This window comes from Garra rufa, chromosome 14 (assembly GCF_049309525.1).
Source record: "Garra rufa chromosome 14, GarRuf1.0, whole genome shotgun sequence".
NCBI lineage: Eukaryota > Metazoa > Chordata > Actinopteri > Cypriniformes > Cyprinidae > Garra > Garra rufa.
Window position 1 is genome coordinate 7,084,756 of NC_133374.1, and position 13,364 is coordinate 7,098,119.

Consider the following 13,364-nt stretch of genomic DNA (forward strand, 5'->3'; position numbering starts at 1 on the left):
ACAAAGCATTCGACTCTTTTTTTTTTGGCACATTTGGAACCTCAAATTTCTTGGCACATTTAGAACCTCATAATATTCAGTTTCTGCTGTTACTATTTTATATTAAATATTTATAAAACAATGTGGATCAGACACATTCATTCGAATAATCTTAATTTTACTAACAAATAACCTTACAAAAACCTTTTTCCCACCTGCAGTGAAGCCACAGACTTCAACAACATCAGTTCACCACTAAATGATATTAATATATTTGTCAAACTCCATGTGTGATATCTAAAATAGTGTGAAATACTTTGAAACGATGTAAAGAGGAGAGTGAGGACATGAATTATCTGAATACATGCAGTGCGATACATGAAGATACTGAGGAGCAAAGAGGTCGGTGTCTGTTTTTGATTTTTTTGTTATATCTATGCTGTTGTTTACATCTGAGTATCGCTAGTATTGCCATGCATCCAATTGATAAAATCATGACATAAGTGCAAACCCTCTGTTAAATGCTAAGGAACACTAGGAAAACCTCAGTTTTAAAATCATAATGGCATTAAGTATCACTCTGAATATGTTTTAGATTAGATGGAAGTACAAGAGAGGCAAGGCCCTATTTGTGTCCAATGTGTGGAAAGAGTTTTTCACGGCTGGCCAACTGCAAGAGGCACCAGAAGATCTATTCTTCTGTGAAAACCATGCTTGTGTTGTGTGCAGAAAGACCTTCTTTACATGTGAATATCTGCGAAAGACGCCCCATAAATGCTCTTTGTGTGGAAAGAGTTTTCCATGACTAGACTCTTTGAAGCAGCAGCAAGAAGTGTGGAAGGAGTTTCACACAAAAAGGCCACCTAAACACATATAGTGATAAGGAGCCGCACACATCAGTTGTACGTTTAATTAACTACCTAGACATTCCTACATAGTCGAAAAATTCTGATAATTCAAATTTTATGTTATTGTTCAAATAGATATGTGTTTTTCATTTGTTCAAATAAAGTTACTTTGAAACATCACAAGATTTGTATTTTTATTCTGTCACTTATTTAAGAGCATACTTTAATGCAAAGGCTTTTTGTTATATATGAACAAAGTTGAATTAAAGATGTTAAATCAACACAATCTGTTTACTTAGGCTAACAGCACAAGTGCAAGCTTGCTTTTACAACAATTTAAAGTGTATCTTTACATGTTTATTATGTCCCTAAGACTCTGAATCAAATATACACAATTGTCTGGATCATTCAGACAGACATCAAGCATGAGGAGGACTGGAAGATGTAAAAGATGAAGACATGATTACCTAAAGCATTTAGTCTAATTATTAATGATCATCAAAGTGAATAATAATAATTTGTTACATTTATATAGCGCTTTTCTAGACACTCAAAGCGCTTTACAGTGTCAGGGGTATCTCCTCATCCACCATCAGTGTGCAGCATCCACCTGGATGATGCGACGGCAGCCATAGTGCGCCAGAACACCCACCATATGAAGCCAATCAGAATATGGGGATGATTCAATGGCCATGATGGTCAGAGGCCAATGGGCAAATTTGGCCAGGATGCCGAGGTCACACCTCTACTCTTTTCGAAAGACATCCTGGGATTTTTAATGCTCACAGAGAGTCAGGACCTCAGTTTAACGTCTCATCCGAAGGACGGTGCTTTTTGGCAGTACAGTGTCCCCGTCACTATACTGGGGTGCTAGGACCCACACAGACCACAGGGTGAGCATCCCCTGCTGGCCTCACTAGCACCTCTTCCAGCAGCAACCTAGTTTTCCCAGGAGGTCTCCCATCCAGGTACTGACCAGGCTCAACCCTGCTTAGCTTCAGTGGGTGACCAGTCTTGGGCTACAGGGTGATATGGCTGCCAAATGTTGAATCAAATATGGCAAACAAAAAAATAACTAAATAAGGTAAAACTCAAATAAATGTATTTTGAGCAGACAAATAGTTCAACCATACCCCCCAACATTTTTCAAAGTAAAAACTAAAAAGGGAATTGTTGAAATAACATCAGGAATGTGAATGATTAAACCAAAGAAAATGAATCTTGAAAACTGCATTACAGGGAAAAAAATAATAATAATTTTACACAGACAAATAATTAATTCACCCTATTTGGTCCACATTGACTTCTATAGTATTTGTTTTTTTAGTCAGTGGCGACCAACAACCAAGAACCAGAGTCGAGAATACCTGGGGCCTCATTTATAAAACTTTCTTACGCACTGCTTTGATCTTAGAGTGTTCGTACGATCAAATCCACGTCAAAGTACAGATTTATAAAAACCGTCTTTGACGTGGAAAAGTACTTATCCCCAAGTCAGATTCCAGCTTGGCGTACGACCGTTTCCTTGTGGTAATGCCTGGTATTGCAGATAGTTCAGCCTCACTATAATTTGATTTCTTGCGCTCCTTTTTACTTGCCATTGTCACAGAGTTTTTGCTTTAGGAATGAGCTCATTTTATATGTTAATTAATTAAGCAGGGGCGTTTCGACGGCGGAACATTCAGCTGCACACAATTCCACGATCATTTGTGATTAATAACCGAATGACTGGCGTACGAATGGATTTCGTGGTACGTTCGTTTTCTCTGAATCGCTCTTACGATCAAATCAGAAAAGTTCTTAGATAAAATCAAGGATGGTTTTTACGCAAGTCTTTATAAATGAGGCCCCTGGTGTAGACTATATCAGTGCTCTTCAGAATAAAGAGATATGAATAAATTCTCCAGCTTCACGTCGTCTAACGACGAACCATAGGAACTTCTTTTGGAAACGAAACAATGCACCGATCTCTAGTTTAAGTTTGCTTTACTTTGTTTTTTTTGTTTTTTTTAATTTATGCAAAGTGAGTGTCTGCCTGAAATTATTCAGTCAGGGAAGACGCACACAACGAGCACCACCCTGCGTTCGTCTCTTGAGGTTGTGAGCAAAATGTGATGCGATCATTGCTCAAGTTTTGTTTCAAGCAGTGTTGCCAAGTCCGCGACAGATTGAAACGACCATCTACACCCGCCCCGAGAGAGGGCTGGCTCAAACTGCGGCATCGGCATCTCTCAGCGGCACTTCCGGCGGCATCTCGAGATGCCGCTGTTTTTCTCCGGCAGGTGCCGCTACAGCGGCATCTCCAGATGCCAGAGCGGCATCGGCATCTCGCAGCGGCATCTAGCAGCGGCATCGGCATCTCACAGCGGCATCTTGCAGCGGCATCTCACGCCGGCATGTCCAGCAGGCCTACTTTCTTCTTATTAAAAAAAAAATAAAAAATTCAACAAAATAACATAATATACCACAGGACTGTTATTTCTTAAGTATTTATCATATAATGTGTTTATACTGATGCTGGAGCAGAGCGTGTGTGTGTGTGTGTGTGTGTGTGTGTGTGTGTGTGTGTGTGTGTGTGTGTGTGTGTGTGCGTGCGTGTGTGGGCTATATCTCCAGCAATAAGTATGTGTCAATATCACAGTTATGTTTCAGTACGTTAGTTAGTAAGTTAGTAGATCACATTCCTTAATAAAATATATGATTTGTATTACATACAATGGCAAGCCGTTTTGAAATTTAATCAAAAATTCGTGCTAGTATCTATTTAATAAGCATTACTATCTAATTAATTAGTACTAGTAGCCTATCTATTTAATAAGTACTAGTATCTAATTAATAAGTACTAGTATCTAATTAATAAGTACTAGTATCTATTTATAAGTACCAGTATCTATTTAATAAGTACTAGTATATATTAAATAGATACTAGTATCTAAAGAATAAGTACTAGTATCTAATTAATAAGTACTAGTAACATGAAAATAGATGTACAGGTAACTCTGTACAAACAAAATGTATGACAAAAACTTACAAATGACAGTCCTGTGTTATATTATGCTTTTTTATGGCAAGTCATTTTAGCCTAAAATATACTATGCATTACTCGTCCTAATTGCATTTTTACTAGTAACAATTCAATTAGAGAACTCTATAATTAAATTTTTACTAGTACCAATGGCAATAAGAGATCTCTCTAATTAAATTCCTACTTGTAACAATTATAATTAGAGAGCTCTCTAATTCAATTACAGTTTTTTTACAATCGTTTTTGCACTAATAACAGAACCGTAATGTCATTTTTCAAAACTCTAGACACATAATACACTACCAATGATCAAAATGCACATTTTTCAAACCACTTAACACATTTTTCAAATGCTTGGATACAATACACATAAGCCAAAGATAATTTGTTTATTGAACTTAAATCACCTTTTCAAAATGACACAACTTAACATCAAAGTATTAATATTTCAAAATGCAACTCACACATTACATCTGAGATGAGTGTGCATTCATTTTATTACAAAGATTAAACTATCAGTTGATACATCTGCTTAAAATGATAAGTAACTGTTGCATTACCCTTGAAGCATAGCTTTTATGGAAAATAGTGCATGTTTCAGGATAGATCATTTGACACCAGTTACCACAGAATATGACCCAGATGGACTACACTACACTCTCAGAAAAAAAAGGAACAAAACTATACCTTTTAGGGTACAAGTAGCTGTCACTGGGGTGTTACCAAGGGTACAATAAGGACCCATTGTGTACCTTTAAAGGTACCTTTATATGTTTTGTTGCCCAGGAACAAAATTGTACCTCTGCAGTACCTTTTTTTTTTAACTGTGTATCTATGGATGTCATATTTCATTCTTTATCAGATAGTTTCTATGGCCCTATGTACCTCTTTTACAGAACACATTTTCATATTCAACATTACTGAATGCAAGATGTCATTTTATTGTTATTGCTTTTGGGCTTTTAATGAGTTAATGGCTACCCTGGTGAAAAAAAAAGAATGTATCAAGAATGTTGGTACACAAACTAACCCTGCTGAAAAAAAAAAAAAACATCTAAAACCAGCCTAGACTGTTTGGCTGTTTTTGCCAGCCTGGTTTTAGCTGGTCATAGCTGGTCAGTGGCCACTTTTCTGTCTGGTCAGGCTGGGAAACCACCAATTAAAACCAGCCTGACCAGGCTGGAAACCAGTTAAACCAGCTACTTCCAGCTTAAACCAGGCCTAGGCTGGTTTTAGCAGTTTTTCTTCAGCAGGGTACAGTATACTGTAAACTGTATACTGTACCCTGCTGAAAAAAAAAAACAGCTAAAACTTTGATTCCAAATTTTTCCTTTAGAAAACCTATGCTGAGATTTATTTTACAGTTTTTTACAATCGTTTTTGCACTAATAACAGAACCGTAATGTCATTTTTCAAAACTCTAGACACATAATTCACAACCAATGATCAAAAATGCACATTTTTCAAAACACTTAACACATTTTTAAAATGCTTGGATACAATACACATAAGCCAAAGATAATTTGTTCATTGAACTTAAATCACCTGTTCAAAATGACACAACTTAACATCAAAGTATTACTATTTCAAAATGCAACTCACACATTACATCTGAGCTGAGTGTGTATTCATTTCATTACAAAGATCGAACTATCAATTGATACATCTGCTTAAAATGATAAATAACTGTTGCATTACTCTTTAAGCATATATTTTATGGAAAATAGTGCATGTTTAGATTATGACAGTTTCAGGATAGATCATTTGACACCAATTACCACAGAATATGACCCAGATGGACTACACTACACTAAAAAGGTACAAAACTATACCTTTTAGGGTACAAGTAGCTGTCACTGGGGTGTTACAAAGGGTACACTTTTTTGGGTACATAATTGTACAGTAAGGACCCATTGTGTACCTTTAAAGGTACCTTTATATGTTTTGTTGCCCAGGAAAAAAAATGTAACTCTGTGGTACCTCTTTTTAACAGTGTTATCTATGGATGTCATATTTCATTCTTTATCAGATATGGTTTCTATGTCCCCATGTACCTCTTTTACAGAACACATTTTTATATTCAACATTACTGTATGCAAGATGTCACTTTTACGTAATTGCTTTTGTGGCTTTAATGAGTTAATGGCTACTCATTACTGCTGATTGATTTCACATATTTGTACGCATATATAAGTAAGATGAGTGGTATCCTACTGTAGTAGCCTACTCAACATAGTGAGGACATGGAGCCAGAAGTGGAAGGTGAAAGGCTAGGATTGCATGGTGGTCAAAGGAATAGAAGGGGACAAGCACCTCTTTTGAGAGGTGGCCGTGGGCCTCGTCATAGAGGAGGGCTTAGGCCTCACCAGAGAGGTGGCCATGGGCCTCGTTTGAGAGGTGTAGGTGAACGTGGTAGAGGACAAAACCACAGACCTAGACACCGGCAGCAACAGCAAAGGGTGTCGAATGAAATCAGAGCTATGGTTGTAGACTATGTCATAAATCATGGCATGACAATGAGTGTAGCAGCTACAATGTTTCAACCAAACCTCAGAAAATCATTGGTGGCCTCAATCATCAGAACTTTCCGCAATGAAAACCGGTAAGTCTTCAGAATCCACTAAAATTTAAGCTACTTGAAACTGTTACAGTGAATTAGTGTATGAAGCATGGCAGTGTGTACCACAGATTGTGATGTGATTTCTGTAAATTTGTTCTTATTGTGACTTTCTCCCTGCAGAATAGAGACTAGGCCACATAGGGGAGGCAGAAGCAAAATTCTGACTGACCAACAAGAGCAGGCTGTGGTCAATATGGTTCGGGTCAGAAATGATATTCGCCTTACAGAAATTCGGCAACACATCTTGGACAATGACGACATATTCAGAAATGTGGAAGCCATAAGTTTGCCGACTATTGCACGGGTGCTGAAAAGACATCAGGTGTCTTTAAAGCAACTGTACCATGTGCCTTTTGAAAGAAATACAGATAGAGTGAAGAAACTGAGGAATGAGTATGTTCAGGTATGATCAATTTGCCAGGTTTTGGGGGAGAAAAAACCCCTTAAACATTCTACCATTGTAATCGGTAATTGTTTTTGTCTTTTTAGAGGGTGATGGAGCTAGATGCTGATGAAAACCATCACAAATTCTTATTTTTGGATGAGGCAGGCTTTAACCTAGCCAAGACAAGGAGGAGAGGTCGGAATTTAATTGGCCAGCGGGCAACTGTCGAAGTACCTGGACAACGTGGAGCCAATATCACCATGTGTGCAGCTATATCAGAAGATGGAGTGGTTGGACGCAGACCTCGTGTTGGGTCATATAATGCAGTTCTCCTCATAGCCTTCCTTGATGAGCTAAATTTGGTCTGTAGAGCTAATGGTGTGACCTACGTAATAGTTTGGGATAATGTTCAGTTTCATCATGCTCGAATGGTCCAAGCATGGTTTCAGGCCCATCCACAATTTCTCACCCTGTATTTACCTCCATACTCCCCTTTCCTTAATCCAATTGAGGAGTTTTTCTCCTCATGGAGGTGGAAGGTCTATGATAGGCAACCTCACGAACAAGTCACTCTTCTCCAGGCCATGGATGATGCATGCAATGACATCACAGCAGATCAGTGTCAGGCCTGGATTCGCCATGCCAGAAGATTCTTTCCAAGATGTTTAGCAAATGAAAACATCCATTGTGATGTAGATGAGAACCTGTGGCCAAATCCACAAGACCGGGTTGATGGAAACATAGATGCATAGTGCAGTGAGGAACCATTCAGTTTACAGTATACAGTATACTCTTCTTTTTTTTTAGCTAAATTTTTCCTTTGGAAAACCTATGTTGTGATTTATTTCATCAGTAAATTCCACATTACAGTATTTCAATGATACCATTGTGTCTGTACTATTCTCTCTAGTCTACAGTAAAATAATGAAACCTGAATCACATATTTTGTACAACTATATTTAATGATTGTACTAGCAAAAACACATTGAAACTATGGGTAACTTGTGTATGGGTGATCTAAAGTAATGTTCCTATGATATTTCATAATAAATTCGTTTTTTGAAACAATGCTTCTGCTAATGTAAGGCTTCCTCAAAGATATGAACGCAATATGCAAAGTTTTGAACACTGGACAGCCTGTGTTACAAATAATGACTGTTTTGAGTTTCGTGTCTAGAGTTTTGAAAAATGACATTAAGGTTCAGTTATTAGTGCAAAAACGATTGTAAAAAACTGTATCAGTAAATTCCATATTACAGTATTTCAATGATACCACTGTGTCTGTACTGTTCTCATTCTACAGTAAAAAAAAAAAAAAAAGAAACCTGTATCACATATTTTGTACAACTATATTTAATGTTTGTACTAGCAAAAACACATTGAAACTATGGGTAACTTGTGTATGGGTGATCTAAAGTAATGTTCCTATGATATTTCATTATAAATTAGTTTTTTGAAACAATGCTTCTGCTAATGCAAGGCTTCTTTAAAGACATGAACGCAATATGCAAAGTTTTGAACACTGTGACAGCCTGTGTTACAAATAATGACTGTTTTGAGTTTTGTATCTAGAGTTTTGAAAAATTACATTACAGTTCTGTTATTAGTGCAAAAACGATTGTGAAAAACTGTATTACTAACAATTCCAATTACAGAGCTCTCTAATTCAATTCGTACTAGTAACAATTCCAGTTAGGGAGCTCTACAAATTAATTTCTACTATGTCTCCATTGTATTCCATTCATTTTTAATTACAGAGCTCTACAATTGAATTCTTACTGGTACGAATTACAATTAGAGAGCTCTACAACTGAATTCTTACTAGTAACAATTACAATTAGAGAGCTCTAAATCAATTTTTACTAGTAATAATTCCAATTGCAGAGCTCTCTAATTCAGTTTTTACTAGTTACAATTCCAATTTGAGAGCTCTCTAATTTAATTATTACTTGTAAAAATGCAGTTACACAGCTCTACAATTAAATTTTTACCAGTAAAAACAAATTAAAGATATGTTTAATTGCAGAGCTCTGTAATTGAATTAAAGAGCTGTCTAATTAAGTTCTTACTAGTAAAAACTGAATTAAAGAGCTATGTAATTGGAATTATTACTAGTAAACAATGATTTAAAGAGCTCTCTAATTGTAATTGTTACTAGTAGGAATTCAATTGTAGAGCTCTTTAACTGAAATTCTTACTAGTAGAAATTATGTTGTTAAGCTCTGTAATTAAAAATAAATGGAAGTCAATGGAGACATATGACTAGTAAAAGTACATTTGTAGAGCTCTCTAATTGGAATTGTTACTAGTAAGAATTAAATTAGAGAGAACTGTAATTGGAATTGTTACTATTAAGAACTGAATTAGAGAGCTCTTTAATTGTAATTGTAAATAGTAAAATATCATTTAAAGAGCTCTTTATTTGAAATTGTTACTAGTAGGAATTAAATTATAGAGCTCTCTAATTGAATTGTTACTAGTAAAAATGCAATTACAACGAGTGACGCTAAGTATATTTTAGGCTAAAGTAAGAGCTGCGATATGTTTTGTGCAGCATAACAAACTAATTTCTGTATTAACATTTTATATTCATAAGTAGTAACATTTCAAAGCAGTATTTGAAATAGACAAATACATTAAAAACACTGCATTTTTAATTTATTATCGTTTGTGACCTACTAACTTTGTTGGCACTGAAACGAACTGAAAATGAAAAATTAATATACACTTACTGCTGGATCCTGTATATACACACACATACACATGCTCTGATCCAGCATCAGTATAAACACATTATGTGATAAATACTTAAGAAATGACAGTCCTGTAGTATATTATGTTATTTTGTTGAAATGTATTTTTTTTAATAAGAAGAAAGTAGGCCTGCTGGACATGCCGGCGTGAGATGCCGCTGCAAGATGCCGCTGTGAGATGCCGATGCCGTTGCTAGATGCCGCTGCGAGATGCCGATGCCGCTGTAGCGGCACCTGCCGGAGAAAAACAGCGGCATCTCGAGATGCCGCCGGAAGTGCCGCTGCGAGATGCCGATGCCGCAGTTTGAGCCAGCCCTTACTGCCCGCCCCCCACCCCCCACCCCCCCAGAACGCGACATCTGGGCATAGCCGTAGCCAGCTAGGTCACGGTCCGGACCTCGGTCATTTTTTTTTTTTTTTTTTTCAAAAATAAAATGATAAGCTCTCTGAATGATTATTTAGCCGTTTAAACCACCTCATATCACATGACTGTTTGCAATTCATGTTGTTGCGAGAAGCTAAACGCAGTGAACGGGGCTTGTGAGCGCGTTGAGTGAGAGCGCGGGTTTGTTCCGTTTGTTGCCAGATCCACCTATTATACGTGTTTTTTTGACTCGTTTTTCCAACTAGTGCGACACTTTGGGACGTGTATAAAGTGAAAAGTTGAACGTTAGTGTAAGTGATATATTAATCTTATTTACAAAACACAATCTTTGAACTTATTTCGGATATCTTTTTCTTTCTTTTTGTGAAAGTGTTCATTGTTAATATCTTAAATAAATGTATAACACTATCAAAACAATAGCATACCAATCTGTTTGTTAAAGAATGAAATAGGCTACTATGCCAAATAACGTTAACGCTACTGGCCAGCAGGAAGACGTCTCGTGCTCTTTAGTTAACCTTAAGTCGTCAAAAAACATTAATGAAAGAAGAGTTTCTCAACTTTTGGGTCGCAAAACGTTTGGAGTGGGTCGCGGAGTGTGCAGTCAAAGAAACAACAAACCTAATTCTGTTTTTTTTTCTGACGCTAGACAATAATTTTGAAAGATGTGCGTGAAATTCTAAAATTATTTTTTATAACTTCTTATAAAATAAAAATTCCATCATCTATAAAAAAAAAAAAAGAAAAAGAAAAAAACTTTCCAGTCCTGTCAGTCATACTGTGCTGTTGCACGCACTCTTCAATTACACGTGCAAATTTACCATGGTAACAGACCTTATTAGTGCTTTTGTGGGTGTTATTGTAGCACAATTCTTAACACCTTACTTCGGACCTCACTAATTTTCGAACCCTGGTTACGGCATTGCTACTGGGTGACCCCCTTCAATTAGGCTAGTTTTGGGCCAGTTTGGAGTAGCAATTGGGCAGGAATTGTTGTGAAAACCTGGCAACTCTGGTCTCATTGCAAGTAAAAGTGAAAGTAAGCTCAGTTGTTGTTTCGCCATTTTAACAGCAACAATCGATTATTTACCACATCGAATATCAAAGTGTTTCACACGAACCTTTATAATTAATTTACGTGAAGTTACTTGAGAGTAAAGATCGGTCATTTTGGAGGTGGAGAATTTCTGTATGAAATGAAAGTTTAAGGTGAGTTCTTCTCAGGTCTCCAGACGCATTTCGATCTTCCGCTACAAAGTTTTTTCTGAAGGCCGTGTAACGTAAATTCTGTGGGTTAGGATGAACGTTAGGTATGTTATGTGTTTGAAATAGTTTGTTTAAAAGCAATTTAACGCGATTTCTTTGGCAGTGTCTGTTGTTTATTTTAGCATTTGTGTTAAAATCCACTTACATTGTTTATTTGTGTGAACGCCGAGTCTTCCTGTTTCTCTCAGGCTCTGAGGCCCTTCAAAAACTTTAAAGTGCGCTGAGAAAAGTGGAGATTTAAATCCAAAACCTGATTCGAAACAACTTAAATTATTTAAATTTAAGTTCACGCATTATCACACTAATTTGACTCAGATTAAATAATTCAAGATAAGATCATGCATTAAATCCTCCATGGCAGTTGTGTTTTCCTCAGTGCATAACTGACATGTCACAGATATATTCTTGATCTTTGTAGGTGATTCGATCAAATAATTGTAGATGTCAGGGTATCTGGGCCGTTCAGTTGGATCATTTCTCCAAGAAAAGGAAGGCAAGGAAAAGGGGCACTGAGTTAGAGTGGAGTTGCTAGACCTAAAGCTCTTCTGGGGCACAGGCCCCCATTACTCGTTAATTCAGTTGTTGCATGTAGTTTAATGTCTTTATTTTGAGATTATTAATGTAAATTATAACTCCAATTTGAGATTTTACTGGGGCACATCATATTTTTACTGGGGCATGTGCCCCAGTAAAAAGGGTCTAGCAACGCCCCAGACCAATAAAATTTAGTTTCTAAATATTTCTCCTCCTCTCAGGTTCACATAGGGCGGTGAAATAATCCTTTGAGATGGTTAAAAATTAGTGTTTCTGTTGCCGATTACGTTTCCCTCCAGTAGGCGTAGTTCTCGAGTAATATGACAGGTTGCATACTACTTTTGTTTTTTGGTGTCAACAGCTTATAAAAATGTAGTTCTGTTTTTTTTTTTTTTTTTTAACTTGTATAGTGTATACTTTGTCACACAGCAGCTTTGTCACAGTCTGATCTAAAGTATAACAGTACTATTTTAAATTATTAGAATAGCATTTTATTCTTCTATGGGACTAATTGTGAATTCACAGCTTGAAAAAATAATGGACTTTATATTTTACATATTTTCAGGATTAAAATCATATACCAATTTTTCATGTTCATCTGACCTTTGATCTTTCTTTTAGGGATTCCGTCATGTATAACTGACATGTATAAAAAACTCTAAAACTGTTTGCACTATACAAACCAATGTGTTTATAAGTAAGATAACTTTTAAGATGCCTTAAGATGGGGAATACAACAAGGGATTCATCATAAAGAAAGAATTCGACATAGTAAGTGCTTATAATACCATATATTAGGCATTGCTTAGAGGAGATTTAGTCAGAACTGAAATTTTTTTAAAAACATTTTGCATTAATTTGCACACATATGTTATCCTATGCAACTTTTTTGGTTTTGGAGGTTATCGCAACTCCAAATATTTCTTTGATTATATCCTTGTTTTCATTAACAAGAAGTAACAGTTTTTTGTTTGTTTGCATTTTTTTTTCTTACTATCAGCCATAATTATTTTATTGTTAATTAAAAAGGTTGTTTGTATGCATATCAGCTAATAGTCGCCGGTTCGATTCCCACACCGGCAGAAATTGAAGGTGGGGATTGTTGTGAATGAACAGCGCTCTTTCCACCTTCAATAATGCCATGACAGAGGTGACCTTGAGCAAGGCACCGAACCCCCAATTGCTCCCCGGGCACTGGAGCAATGGCTGGTGTGTTTGTACACTTCCCACTGCTGTGTGTGTGCACTTGGATGGGTTAAATGCAGAGCTCCAATTTCTTGACAATACGTCAGCACTTTATAGAAGACTTTATAGACTTTATTGTTAATGAGAAGCACACGTGAAAGGCTGACAATATACTTGTTTAATTAGTGATGCTTAGCCTGCATTTTAAAATCTTAATCTGAATGTGGCAACATTATATTGTGCTCTACAATATTTCTATGAACAAATCTCTGACCAAGTCCCCTCCCCCTTCAGCCAATCACTGTGTACATGGTTTGTAGGCATGTTGACATCATCCATAGCAACAAGGTCAACCTCGCCTGTATTCTTAGATTAAAGGAGAAC